Here is a 15,442-nt window from a genome sequence, read left to right on the forward strand (position 1 = left end):
TACAACGCACTTTGACCTACAGGTAAGGCCTAGGTTAAGGCTTACCTGTAGGTCCAAGAAATATCTCCTAAACCTACAGGGTTTAGGAGATATTTGGCAAAAGACAGGCACCGCTGTCTACGGCGCACGGTGCACTAAGCGCGGCATCATCAACGACGAAGATGCCGCGCGTGTCGGCTCCCGTGCACATGCGCGGGAGTGACATCATCGCGGTTTCGCCGAATGACAGCGGCGAAGCAGCGAGACCCCACCGAGAAGATGGATGAAAACAGTTTCATGCTTAAAAAAAAAAACAAAAAACAGTAAAGTTAGCCCAATTTTTTTTCCATAATGTGATAGATGAAGATAAGCCGAGTAAATAGATACCCAACATGTCACGCTTCAAAATTGCAGGCGCTTGTGGAATGGCGCCAAACTTTGGTATTTAAAAATCCCCATAGGCGACGCTTTCAATTTTTTTACTGGTTCCTTTTTTTTTAGGTTACAGAGGAGGTCTAGTGCTAGAATTATTGCTCTCGCTCTGACGTTTGCGGCGATACCTCACATGTGTGGTTTTCACTCCGTTTTTATATGTGGGCGGGACTTGCGCACGCTTTAATTTATTTTATTTTTTTATTGTTAGTTTTACTTTTATTTTTTTAGTTTAAAAACATCCCTTGTAATAGGAATATGGCACGATCGGACCTATTTACAGTGAGATATGGGGGGGGGTCAATAAGACCCCCACATCTCACCTCTAAGCTAGGAAGCCTAAAATAAAAAAAAATAAAAAAAACAATCCTGGCTTCCCAGCCAAGGTGGCGCCGTAAAAAAAAAAAAAAAAATGCTGACGTTTCGCACTAGCTGTAGCTATGATTAAGCACTACAGCTAGTGCGAAACGTCAGCAATTTCTCCTGGTTCGCTGTGTTTGTTGAGCTGGGATGTGATTTCCCAATAAAAGAAAGTGGTCTTATGAAGAGTGCGGCAGTCCAGAGCCTGTTTTTCGTCTGTTGCTAGTGGTAATGGCCAGCACCTGTGGCTTCCCATCCGAAGAGACAGTTTACAGCCTGCAGGTGTGTTCCTAGAACGGTGAGATCCCTTCTCCTTCAACTGAAGAGTGGGCCCAAGGATTCTGGGACCTACTGATCCAGAGATGATCCAGTACTGTCTTGCCTGAGGGGAGAACCCACGCAACTGGAGGATCCAGGGGAGGACTTTTCTGAAGAGGACCGAGCAATAAGGCTGGTGCCTCATGGAAAAGCCTGGAGAGTCAGTTGGAGGATGCACCCTGGGTTGTCTACCACACAGTATCGGCGGGTCGGCTGAAAGAATCAGGTACTGTGGGGAGCCGCTTTAATTTTGCAACCAGAAGTTCATTGCGCCTTCCTGTGGCAGAGGATTGCATAACAAGATCGTTAAACTTATCAAGTCTGTGGCAGAGACTTCATTCGAGCGTCTCACCGGCTGCTAGGTCAGTGAGAGAGGCCTATCCGGTGATTGCTAGATCCAGCCTGTTGAAGCCATTTATCCTTTGGGTCAAGGAAATACCTCTAACCTGCAATTATAGGGTACCCGAACTCCCCTTATCCTCTACCCCTCTATTGCAAAAGTGTGTGTTGTTAAATAAACATCCAGGAAAAGGACTAAGTGTTGGAGCTAATCTTCTTTAATCCACTCTACAATGGGACCTCTAGGCCCCTGTACACACGGTCGGAGATTTCGACAACCAAATCCGTCGGATCTTGTCCGAAACTGTTGAATACACACGGTCGGACAAAGTTGTCGAAAAATCCGATCTTTCAGAACGTGATGACGTAATTTCGTTACGATGGGACTACATTCAGGCTAGTAGCCAATAGCTTTGGTGTAGGAATTTGATCTGAGCATGCGTGGCACTTGGTCCGATCAAGATTCTCTAAACATGATCGGAGTATGTCCGATCGGCCCAGTTGGTCGGGAAATATTTCCAACAAGTTGGAAAATTGGGTCCGACGGAATCAGTCCGATTCTCCGACCGTGTGTACAAGGGCTAAGATGGAAACAGTGAACAGGTGAGGTAGCGGTAAGCCCAACAAAAACCAGCAGCTCCTTCGGGGGTAAGGGCTACATATTATTATGCGATAGTCTTAAAGCGTATTGCGGAACGGAAACTAGTGATGCTAAACATTGGGTACAAGTGGGAACCCGCCTTGGCAGATAAAGATTTGTCCATGGTAATGTGGCTCCCACGCTCCATTGAGAGGTCTCGCATCTTCAACATCCCCCTTAGACCATATCCACTCATATGGGACCTATTACATTCTCATTATTCCAAGTTGGAAGTATAATTCCCCATTAATGCCTCTTTTTGGACATACTTCTATTTTTGCCAGGTCTCGTGGATAGAGGGTTTTCGACGTCGTCTCAGAGACCACTAGCCTCAGCTGAAGGGGTTTACAGGTACTTGAGGTACGTGACGGACCACCCATGGGTTAATATTGCAGACCACCGAAGACCCCCGGTACCATGAGACACCTCAATGAACACGAGATACAAGAAGTGAGTTCAAAAAATTGTCTGCTTTATTGGGAGTGTATACAGCTTATATTTGGTTCAGCTCACCAATCAAAATAGTGTTTTTTCATGTCATGTTTTTTAGAAGAGTTAATATACATGGCTAGAGATGCTACGGAGCAATGTTTAAAACTCATACCAGCATGTCCATATTTTTAAACTACATCCTTATATATTAATATTGTTTTAGATATGTAAGAGTTTTATATAAGAGTTTTATTATAAATATGTACGTAAAGGAGTACATTAGATGATTAGATGGTGAAGGGAAAGGAATAAACTTTGTAGTGTAATGTAATATAAAAGTTGTATTGGAATCAACAGCCAGATAAGCGCCCCCCCCCCTCCCTTTTTCTGTTCTTTTTCTTTCATAATAATATAAAAATAATTTGCATTTCCAGGAATTTATTTGACTTGAAACTATATACCGTATATATATATATATTAAAATCCTAAAGTCCCCACCTATCCTTGTTTCAAATTCTATTCATTGAGGATGATGGCACCTCTCTATATTGATATATTCAAGATATCCACTATTTAGCCACGAAGTGTTCTTTGATATCTCTTATTTTCATACTCTCCTTGAAACTATATATGTTTTTATTTGTTTATATTCCTTGTTGAAATACTCAATAAAAACGTATCAAAACAAAAGCACACCGCTAGTGGCGGCAAAGCGCTGCTTAAAAAGCGTTAAAGCGCTGCTAAAACTAGCGGCGCTTTACCGCTACCCTCCCCCCACCGCCTCAGTCTGAAAGTGCCCTAAAAGTTCAAAAAGTCAGTGAGTGCTCTGCCTGCCACAACGTGGTGCCCTTTGCACTTCCTCAGGGTTGGCTATTATGGTGCAAAGGGCACCATCTCCTTGTAGGTAGGCAGCACACTCTCACTTTGCGCCGATTCAGTTTGGACATTAAAGCCCCCCATACACGCTATTAGGTTTTCTGAAGATTTTTGTCTTCAGATTTACCAAAAACATGTAGTGCCTGATTGCGTACGAATTTAAACTCTTATGACGCATACACACGACCGGACTTTTCCATGGACAAGGTTCGACGGAATGAATCCGTCGGATATTACGATCGTGTGTGGGCTCCAGCGGACTCCCCCCCCCCCCCCCCCTAAAGTCAGACAGACCTAGAAATAAAACGTTTCAAATCTTTCCGACGGACTCGAGTCCGGTCGAAAAATCCGCTCGTCTGTATGCTAGTCCGACAGGTGGAAACCGACGCTAGGGCAGCTATTGGCTACTGGCTGTGAACTTCCTTATTCTAGTCCGGTCGTACGTCATCACGTTCGAATCCGTCGGACTTTGGTGTGATTGTGTGTGGCCAAGTCCGTTCATTCGGAAAGTCAGTCGGAGCTCCGCCGAAAGTCCGTTGGGAAGACCGTCGGACCTAGTGCGTCAAAAAGTCCGGTCGTGTGTAGGCGGCATAAAGGTTTGACCTCTATATTCTATGGTATTGGTAAATCCGAAGACAAAAATTCTGCAGAAAATCTAAACCCCCGTACACACGGTCGGAAATTCCGACGGAAAAAGTCCGATCGGATTATATTGTCGGAAAATCCAATTGTGTGTTGGCTCTATCTGACTTTTTCCATCTAAATTTTTGAGAGCAGGACCTCAAATTTTCCGATAACAGAATCCGATTGGACTTCTTCCAATCGTTTGTAGAGAATTTCCGATCGGAGAAAGTGCCATGCATGGTCAGATCAAATTACGAGACCAAAGCTATTGGCTACTAGCCGCAACGTAGTCCCGTCGCAACAAATGAACGTCATCACGTTCCGAACAATTGGATTTTCCGACAGCTTTCTCCGACCGTGTGTATGCAACACCAGTTTCGGACAAAATCCGTCTGAAAAAATCAGATGGATTTTGTTGTCGCAATGTCTGACCGTGTGTACCGGGGCTAATAGTGTGTAATCTAATGCCCTGTACACACGATCGGATTTTCCGACAACAAATGTGTGTGTGAGCTTGTTTGCTGAAAATCCGACCGTGTGCACGCGCCATCGAACGTTTGTTGTCGGACTTTCCGCCCAACAAATGTTGGCTAGCAGGTCCTCAAGTTTTCCGCCTGCAAAACGTTGCTGTCGGACTTTCCGATCGTGTGTACGCAAGTCCGACGCACAAAAGCTCCACGCATGCTCGGAATCGAGCAGAAGGAGCCGTGCTGGCTATTGAACTTCCTTTTTCTCGGGCTCGTCGCACGTCTTGTACGTCACCGCGTTCCCGCGCTCGTAATTGCTGGCCAACATTTGTGTGACCGCGTGTGTAAAAGACAAGTTGGAGCCAACAACCTTCCAACAAAATTCCCACAGTAGACTTTGTGGGGAAACTAGGATTCACGCAGCTGGGATAATATTCTTTTTTTTTGGGGGGGGGCGATTTTATAAATGTTCCTGTATCCTAAGCTCTGATTGGCACGGTGTTATTTGACCGAGACAGAGCGTTGTCACCCTATAACATGAAGAGGATTTTAATGTAATCAAAATACTTTAATATGTTAAAGATTTTATGAGATTTAAGGACTGGGCTACTTCCACTTTGCTTCTTTCCGCCAACATTTCGGGTGCCACAAAGGACCTTCTTTCTTAAGGTGATAGACAGCCGCCACCTTGAGAAAGGGGCTTCTTCATGGTCCTGAAACATGGGTGGTATTGTGTTGACTCTGCTTTTTTTTTTTTTTTGTACATGGCTTCTGCAATTTGACCTCTAAAATTGTGAGGCGTGTTGGGTGAGTGATGGCGTCTTTAATGGAATGCCTGACGAAGGGGGCCCTGCGCGGCTCCGAAGCGTTGCACTATCTATGTGTTGTGATCATGCAATAAATCACCCGTTTGGACGCTACTTGTGTCGTTCCATGGTGTGCTGGAAAATATCTTCACCTTTAATGGAAGGGTTGTATTGCTTTGTCTCTGACGGGGACATTCACACCCTTTTTGTTGGTTTGGGGTAAATAATCTATAGTGTTGAGCGACCATTGGGACATTTAACTTTTTTCCCCCCTCCATCCAAAATGGAACATAAAAAAAAAAAGTATTCACTTTTAGATATGCTTTAAATAATTTTTGTTTTTATTAAGATGTGTAATAATGCACTTTCCAGGTGCCTCGATGGCAGCATGCATCTATGGTTGGTAGCTCTGCCTGCATGTATGCCACCCCATGTCTAAGCAACGGGAGAGGAAAATTACTGAAAGTTAAATTTTCCATTTTCTGTAGTACTGATTTCTCTTCAATATCCCAGGTATGATCATATACACAGTGTACAGTAAAGCATTTACAGAATGGTGGTGCCATCTGCTGGACCCATGTGTGTGCACCTTCTCCAAACCCTGACACATGATTATATAATAATGATATATCCTTTAGTCTGAGCCACTTGCCACAGGACTGTAGGTTTCCTTTATTTTATACTACTGTACCTTTATAGAATGATACATGTATATATATTTAATAAGTTGTTTTTGTTCTTTTAGTGTATTCCATAAGTAGAAGGATGAGCACAAGGGTTTATGTGAAGCAGCAATAGTGCAGTGGGTAAGAGCTGTGGACTGGTCTGTTGGAGACCAGGGTTCAAATCCCAGGACAAGCCTGCTTCATGGCCTTGGGTGCTGGATACCTACCTGGGAGCACCTGCTGGGGACGTTTCATCCACTCCTACAAGTAGGTGAGGTGAGGACCTGGTAAAGTAGATGGGTGACCTCACAGAACCAAAAAAAAAAATTTGTTCTAGTTTTGGGTTTCTAAAACTTTTAAGCTTTCAGTTTTCCTCTGTTTCTGCTCTTCTCCTTGGTGCTCCTGTCACTTCTTCAGGTTTGGGCTGTGTGCTTTACCTTCAGCTTGGTGCCCTCACTTCTTCAGGTCTTGAGTTTTCCTCCAGGTGTCATGCTCCTCTCCACATCTGCTGTGTTTGAACTTTGGCTTTATTATCTTCCACCAATGGTCTGCATTCATGTTACTTACGGTGCTCAGCCCATGTTTTAGGTGCCCCTATTCACAATGCATTTGTATCCATGTCTATGGGATCCTTATCACAGTGTCCAACCAAGAGCTTTGCAGGTTTCTCAAGCTTACCTCATATTGTTGGTATCATGGTGTTCAACCAAGGCTTTGTAGGTTTCAAGCTTACCTTGTATTGTTGGTATCATGGTGCTCAACCAAGGGTTTGTAGATTTCAAGCTTACCTCATAGTGCTCAACCAAGGGTTTGTAGGTTTCAGGCTTACCTCAGTATCATGGTGCTCATCCAAGGGTTTGCAGGTTTCAAGCTCACATCATGGTGCATCTGGGTTGTGCAGGGCTTTGATCTTCAGTCTCTGGCATCTCTGGTTGCTGCTGTTATCCTCTGAGCCACTTGCCACTGCTCAATGACTGATGGTTTTTCCCTCCTATTTCAAGAGTAAAAAGCCAGCATAATTTCAAAAGAGTTCATCAGGATTTGAACCTGTAACATCAAGATCACAGCTATGCTTGGAGCTGGGTAACAAACCACTAGGCCACAAAGCTGTTTGTGGTGTGGCCATTCAGCCAGTCCTGTGTACATCAATTTCAGGATGGAGACATCCTCAAAAAGGAAAAGCCAGGAATTGAACCAGGAACCTCCAATACATATATATATGTAGTGCAGCATCAGCCCCCTAAGCCAACAACTAAGTTGTATAGGTGGTTTGGCACCAGACTTTTAATATCAAAATGTAGTGGTCTGACATAGTTGGAAAGAAACCAAGATTTGAACCGGCACCCTTAAAAAAAAAATATAACAATTCTTAAGTGAAAAAGCCACTGAGCCACAGGCCAGCTTGGGTTTTTTTGACGTTTGCAGATGGACCTTTCAACTACAATTTCAGAGGTGAGACGTTATTGAATGAAGGACACCAAGATTCGAACCGGCAACTATGGAAAAAAATTCATAAGTTTAGTGGGTAGTAAAGAAACCACTGAGCCACAGGCCAACTTGAAGTTTGTTGTGCTTGCAGACAGACCTTTGAGCATCAGTTTTCAGGGGTGAGAAGTTATTAAAGGGAGGAAACCAAGATTTGAACCGGCAACCCTAAATAATACATTTTAAGTATAGCGGGCAGTAAAGAAGCCACTGAGCCACCGGCCAGCTTGAGTTTTTATGCATTTGCAGATGGACCTTTCAGCTTAAATTTCAGAGGTGAGACGTTATTGAAGGAAGGACACCAAGATTCGAACCGGCAACTATGAAAAAAATCTTAAGTGTAGTGGACAGTAAAGGAACCACTGAGCCACAAGTCAACTTGAAGTTTGCCACATTTGCAGACAGACCTTTGAGCATCAGTTTCAGGGGTGAGACGTTATTAAAAGGAAGAAATCAAGATTTGAACCGGTAACCCTAAATAACAAATCTTAAGTGTAGTGGGTAGTGAAGAAACCACTGAGCCACAGGCCAGCTTGAGCTTTTTGGCATTTACAGATGGACATTTCAGCTTCAATTTCAGAGGTGAGACGTTATTGAAGGAAGGACACCAAGATTTGAACCGGCAACTATGAAACAAATTCATAAGTTTAGTGGGTAGTAGAGAAACCACTGAGCCACAGGCCAGCTTGAAGTTTGTGGAATTTGAAGACAGACCTTTGAGCATCAATTTTCAGGGGTGAGAAGTTATTAAAGGGAGGAAACCAAGATTTGAACCGGCAACCCTAAATAATAAATTTGAAGTGTAGTGGGCAGTAAAGGAACCACTGAGCCACAAGTCAACTTGAAGTTTGCCATGTTTGCAGACAGACCTTTGAGCATCAGTTTCAGGGGTGAGACGTTATTAAAGGGAGGAAACCAAGATTTGAACCGGCAACCCTAAATAATAAATTTGAAGTGTAGTGGGCAGTAAAGGAGCCACTGAGCCACAAGTCAACTTGAAGTTTGCCATGTTTGCAGACAGACCTTTGAGCATCAGTTTCAGGGGTGAGACGTTATTAAAGGGAAGAAATCAAGATTTGAACCGGTAACCCTAAATAACAAATCTTAAGTGTAGTGGGCAGTGAAGAAGCCACTGAGCCACAGGCTAGATTGAGCTTTTTGGCTTTTACAGATGGACATTTCAGCTTCAATTTCAGAGGTGAGACATTATTGAAGGAATGACACCAAGATTTGAACCGGCAACTCTACAAAAAATCTTAAGTGTAGTGGGCAGTAAAGAAACCACTGAGCCACAGGCCAAATTGATGTTTGTGGTACTTGCAGACAGACCTTTGAGCATCAATTTCAGGGGTGAGAAGTTATTAAAGGGAGGAAACCAAGATTTGAACCAGTAACCCTAAATAACAAGTGTAGTGGGCAGTAAAGAAACCACTGAGCCACAGGCAAACTTGTGGTTTGAGCTGTTTGCAGACAGACCTTTCAGCATCAATTTTGGGGGTGCAAATAAAATCATCAGGTATTAAAAAAGCATAAACAAGATTCAACAAGGGGACCATAAAAGGTCAATACTACATACGACACATGCCAATGCCTTGAGCCTGTGGTGTGCTTGGAAGCACATTGGGCATATAGCCCCGTGAACCTAAATTTCAAGGGGGAGAGGATATTAAAGGGGAGGAAGTAGGATTTGAACCAGCAACCCCACAAAACTCTTAAGTAAGAGGAACTGTTAATTAACTACTAAGCCACAAGCCAAGGTGATGCTCAAAAGTCTGTCTGCAAGACCCATGACAATCTATTTTTGGGGTAAAATATCATTAAACATAAAAAACAGGCACAATCTTTATCCAGACAGCAAGTGCCCCATACTCCACGGACAAGCACCAAATCCCTGAACCAGATGTCTTCTTGTCTTCAGTTTGGGCATTCATCCCTTTGAGGCGCAATGTCAGGGTGAGAAGCTATTAAAAGGGGGAACCAAGATTTGAACCAGCAATCCCAACAAACTCTTAAGAGTAAGAGAGCTATAAAGAGATCATTGTTCCAGAGCCCAGCTTGAGGCTCAGCGCCTTTGGCCACAGCCCTTTCACCATCAAATTGGGGAGCTAACAGCTAAAGAAACATTAAAAGAGCCTAGTTAAACAACCATAAAATTCCATGAGCCAGAGGTCTCGGCTTGGGCACTTAAAGGGAAGAACCAAGATTTGAATTGGCAACCACGACAAACTCTTAAGCATAGGGGGTTTGCAAAGATACCACTGGGCTAGAGCCCAGCTCAAACTTTGGATTGTTTGTTTACTTGTTAACACCCAAAATTGATGGTGGTGAAAGTGTTGTCTCCAAAAATTAAAGAAGTACAGCCAAGATTCATCCAGGAGACCACAGAACGTCAATACTCCATGGACCAGCACCAAACCCCTGGGGCAGAGGTCTGCTTGCATGCATTTTGGCCCGCCATCCCTTCGAGCCTCAATTAAAGTTGTGAGAAACTATTAAAAAGGAAAAACCAAGATTCAAAATGGCAAACCCAAGAAAGTCTTCCATATAAGGGGGTTGTAAACATTCCACTCAGCTAGAGCCCAGCTTTCATCTTTGTGTGCTTGGAGACAGCCCTTTCACCATCAGTTCTGGGAGATAACAACTAATCAAACATTAAATAAGAAAAGCCAAATGACCACCAAACTCCATGGACCTGCACCAACCCCCCTGAGCCAAATGACCACCAAACTCCATGGACCTGCACCAACCCCCTGAGCCAAATGACCACCAAACTCCATGGACCTGCACCAACCCCCTGAGCCAAATGACCACCAAACTCCATGGACCTTTACCAACCCCCTGAGCCAAATGACCACCAAACTCCATGGACCTGCACCAACCCCCTGAGCCAAATGACCACCAAACTCCATGGACCTGCACCAACCCCCTGAGCCAAATAACCACCAAACTCCATGGACCTGCACCAACCCCCTGAGCCAAATGACCACCAAACTCCATGGACCCTTACCAACCCCCTGAGCCAAATGACCACCAAACTCCATGGACCTGCACCAACCCCCTGAGCCAAATGACCACCAAACTCCATGGACCTGCACCAACCCCCTGAGCCAAATGACCACCAAACTCCATGGACCTGCACCAACCCCCTGAGCCAAATGACCACCAAACTCCATGGACCTGCACCAACCCCCTGAGCCAAATGACCACCAAACTCCATGGACCTGCACCAACCCCCTGAGCCAAATGACCACCAAACTCCATGGACCTGCACCAACCCCCTGAGCCAAATGACCACCAAACTCCATGGACCTGCACCAACCCCCTGAGCCAAAGACGTTTGCACAGGTTCAGTTTGAGTTTCAAAGTGCTCAGAGAGTGCCCAATTTAGAGGTGAGGAACTATTAAGAGTTTTTTTTGTGGTTGCTGGTTTGAATCTTGGTTATGTGCTCTTAAGTGTAGGGACTTTCAACAATACCACCGTGCCAGAGCGTCCCAGAACTCTTCTGGGAAGGTCGTCCACAAGGTTTAGAAGTGTGTCTATGGGAACGTTTGACTGTTCTTCCATAAGAGCATTTGTGTGGTCTGGGGTGGATGTTAGAACACCTTTGGGATGAATTGGACGAGAAGGCCTGGCTTGCAGTCTCCACTCTATCGGGTTGAGGTCAGGACTCTGGGATGGAGGAACTTGACTGGCCTTCACAAACTCGCTCATCCATGTCTTTGCGCACCAGTGCACAAAGCAAGGTCCATAGTCATGTTGGAACAGGAAGGGGCCATCTCCAAACTCTTCCCACAAAGTTGAGAGCATGAAATTGTCCAAAATGTCTTGGTATGCTGACGCCTTAAGTGTTCCCTTCACTGGAACTAAGGGGCCAAACCCAACCCCTTAAAAACAACCCCCCCACCATAATCCCCCCCTCCACCAAATGATTTGGACCAGTCCACAAAGCAAGGTCCATAAAGACATGGATGAGCGAGTTTGGGGTGGAGGAACTTGAGAGTCCTGACCTCAACCTGATAGAACACCTTTGTGATGAACTAGAACGGAGACTGCGAGCCAGGCCTTCTTGTCCAACATCAGTGCCTGACCTCACACATTTCTAGAAGAACGGTCAAACATTTCCATAGACACCCTCCTAAACCTTGTGGACGGCCTTCCCAGAAGAGTTGAAGCTGTTATAGCGGCAAAGGGCGGAGCCAACTCAATATTGAACCCTACGGACTAAAACTGGATACACACTATAGGATTCGCTGTAGATTTCTTTCCTTCAGATTCACCAAAACCATATAATATGAGGTCCAACTTTAAGCGTTTCAAATTGTATGCAATCAGGCAGGCCCTTGCACTACATGGTTTTGCTAAATCTAAAGGAAATCCGACAACAAAAGTTGTATAGTGTGCATGGGGTCTAAGCCCCTGTACACACGGTCGGAGAGTTCCACAACCAAATCCGTCGGATTTTGCCCGTCGGATTTTGTCCGTCGGATCTTGTCCGAAACTGTTGCATACACACGGTCGGACAAAGTTGGCGAAAAATCCGATCTTTCAGAACGTGATGACGTAATTTCGTTACGATGGGACTACATTCAGGCTAGTAGCCAATAGCTTTGATGTAGGAATTTGATCTGAGCATGCGTGGCACTTGGTCCGATCAAAATTCTCTACACATGATTGGAGTATGTCCGATCGGCCCAGTTGGTCGGGAAATATTTCCAACATGTTGGAAAATTGGGTCCGACGGATATTCAGACGGAATCAGTCCGATGCATACCACACACAGTCGGATTATCCTACGACACGGTCCGATAGGACACATTCCGACGGATTCTCCGACCGTGTGTACAAGGGCTTAGACTAGGATGCCATTAAAGTTCATCTGCGTTTAAAGGCAGGCGTCCCAATACTTGTTGTAATATAGTGTATGTGCCTTGACTACCATGCGGTCTTTATGGTGACTTGCCTACATTGGGTCTGGATTGGTTGTCCATTAGGAAGTTGGTCCTTCTACATATAAAATGTGTATGTGTTTTAATATAGAAGACCAATGGATGTTTACTGAATGTTTACCTGAATATTCCACCCGAGAGGCAGTGGCTTCACCTTGGTTTACTCATTTGCACCTCTATGAGCGATATACAAATGCTATGAATTCCATTATACCCAACTGGATGATATTACTAAGATTAGGAGTTGGGTTCCAGTGTACTGGTTCTGTCAATGAGCTCATGAAGGGGGATTCCCGAAAGGCTGCGAGTCCACGTGTGAACTGTAATCTGAATCTTTGCATGTTGTGAACCCCGATGTGGAGAGTCATTTTTAATGTTGTGTAATAGATTTTTAATGGTATATAATAAAGTTTTTTTTTTTTCTCGGTTTCTCTTCTATAGGTCCACACAAAGTCCATGACTACATTATTCTGCTCATAGTTGTACGTGGTTTGCTAGGACGTGGACATATAGCGCACACAGTCTGGGCTTCTCAGCCAGCTAGCAGACTTCATATAATATGGGCAGAGCTGACTTGTAGCCTGGGAGTGGATCCTTCAGCAGTGGTAATGCCAATGTGAACAGATCAGGACTTTGCCATGCATTCTTAACCTTCTACATCTCCCAACTTCTTCCAGGTAGGTGACTAATAAAGAGACTTACACACACTTCATCTTTCACCAAGCAGAGGCCCCCCCCTCTAATCTTAAAACTGACATGAGAGTGAATACCTGATCACTCTAATAGGCCAGGAGTGGTCAATTTTTTTATTGACTTTAGAAAGAACCCTTACCCCTTTAGCTGCTGCCACCTCCCAGGGCATCTCCTCCTACTACTACTTCTCAAACACCTTTTTTAGGACTCCACAGAGTGCTTATGAAGGGTAAGTGTAAAGAAGTGACAGCTGGTGTTTTTTTTTTTTGGGGGGGGGGGGGGCAAAACTTTCACCTGCAGAACCCCCCGGTCAGTCGGTCGGGTCACAGACGGAAACACCAACACCTCCTGGTTGGTGAGCCAGTCGGAGCCCCTGCAGTTACCCCATCTCACGGGCAGCGTGGTGGGCGGCGGCTTTTCTCCGGGCTGCTTGCTTGCTGCTCAGTTCCCCCATTTGCTTCTTCTCCCTCCTCTCCTCCGTGCAACTCCTGACGGACGACGCTCCCGAATTGGCCGGGAGTAGATTCAGCGTTACAATAGCGAATATTCATTCACTATTGTAAAACAACTGGGTGGGCTCGGAGCGCAGTTCTCTGCGCCCGGAGACCACCCTTTTTTTTAAGCCTATTAGAGCCTCGAGTTCTAATCAGGTGCTTAAAAAAAAAAAACCCTATTGGATTCAATGCTCCAGTGTCCCTGTATGTAGATCTGGGGGTCGGATGCATGGGGGGGGGGCGCCCATGCGGCCCGAGTGGACGGGCCACCACTGGTGTAAATTGTCCTTTCCATCCATCACATGTTAACTTGGAAAGGTAGTGGAAAGGAGCGCCCCGGTATTCTGTGAATGCAAGTTGGAAGGTGGATTTGTAATCATTTATTTAGAGTAGCATCTAAATCAAGCCAACACATTTCGGGGTGGAACGGAGACGGCAATCTGGTAAATGGGGGAAGGATCCCTAACAGAGTCCCGGTGAACAATCCGCTCCTTGTTTTACAGACACAGTTTGAGACCCTTCCCCATTTACTAGAATGCAGCAACAGCCCTGAAGAAGGGAGAGTCTCTGTTCCCCTCCGAAACGAGTTGGTTCTAATTATTTGTTGTTACTCTCAATAAGCGCTACCGGGCGCTCCTTTCTACCTACCTTTCCAAGTTAAACCACCATAAATTGATATTAAAGTCTTTCTTTTTAAAAAAAAAATAAAGATCCTCCTCTTCTCGGGTCCTCCGCTGGCGTTCTTGGCCCCTCCCTCCTGCTGAGTTCCCCCCCCCCTCCCCGAGCAAGGAGTTTGCATTGGGGGCACCCAAGCAAGCTTGTTCGCGAGTAGCACATACCGCTCAGGTAAATCGGTGAAGCAATTGACTGCTGTGGGTGATCACCTCGGCTCGCCAACGCGGATACAACGTAGGAAAGATAAGGAATGGCGGCACACCACAGACACAGTCAGTATCTTGAAAGATGTTTTGTGTACGTTTCTAGCTGGATGATCAATAGATATAGCTACGTTGACGCGTTTCGCTTGAGTCACCTACTCATAACCAAAAGTTGTTATGAGTTGACATGGAAATTTATAGATCGGCAACTCCTATCCTCATATTGATTAGTTGTTCCAAATTTATAATAACAGACACAAGAGATACAATCCGCATCTTTCCAAATAACCGTTCTGATTTTTATGACGCTATTGAAGGTTTTTATACACATGATTACGTAGGTATCACATTAATATCACAACTGCACTTTTATGTAACATAGGCAGGCTAATTCTAATCAGGACTCCAAAGAATGCAAAACATGTAATGAAAACATTATTAACCACTTGCTTACTGGGCACTTAAACCCCCCTCAGTCCCAGACCAATTTTCAGCTTTCAGCGCTGATGCACTTTGAATGACAATTACGCGGTCATACAACACTGTACCCAAATGAAATTTTTATCATTTTTTTCCCACAAATAGAGCTTTCTTTTGGTGGTATTTAGTTACAGCTCGGAGTTTTATTTTTTGCTAAACAAACAAAAAAAGATGCAAAAAAAAAAAATCATGTTTTAATAGTTTGTTATAAAATTTTGCAAACGGGTCATTTTTCTCCTTCATTGAAGTGCGCTGATTAGGCGGCACTGATAGGCTGCATTGGTGGGCACTGATAGGCTGCACTGGTGGGCACTGATAGGCATAGTTAAGGCGGCACTAATAGGCACAGATAAGGCGGCACCGATGGGCACAGATAAGGCGGCACTGATGGGCAAAGATGGGCACAGATAAGATGGCACGGATAAGTGGCACGGATGGGTGGCACGGATGGGCACTGATAGGTACCACTGATAGATGGGACTGATGGGCACTGATAGGTGGCACTGATAGGTGGCTCTGATAGGTGT

This window comes from Lithobates pipiens, unplaced genomic scaffold (assembly GCF_037356315.1).
Source record: "Lithobates pipiens isolate NorthernLeopardFrog02 unplaced genomic scaffold, aLitPip1_a1.2 Scaffold_28, whole genome shotgun sequence".
NCBI classification, from domain to species: Eukaryota; Metazoa; Chordata; class Amphibia; order Anura; family Ranidae; genus Lithobates; species Lithobates pipiens.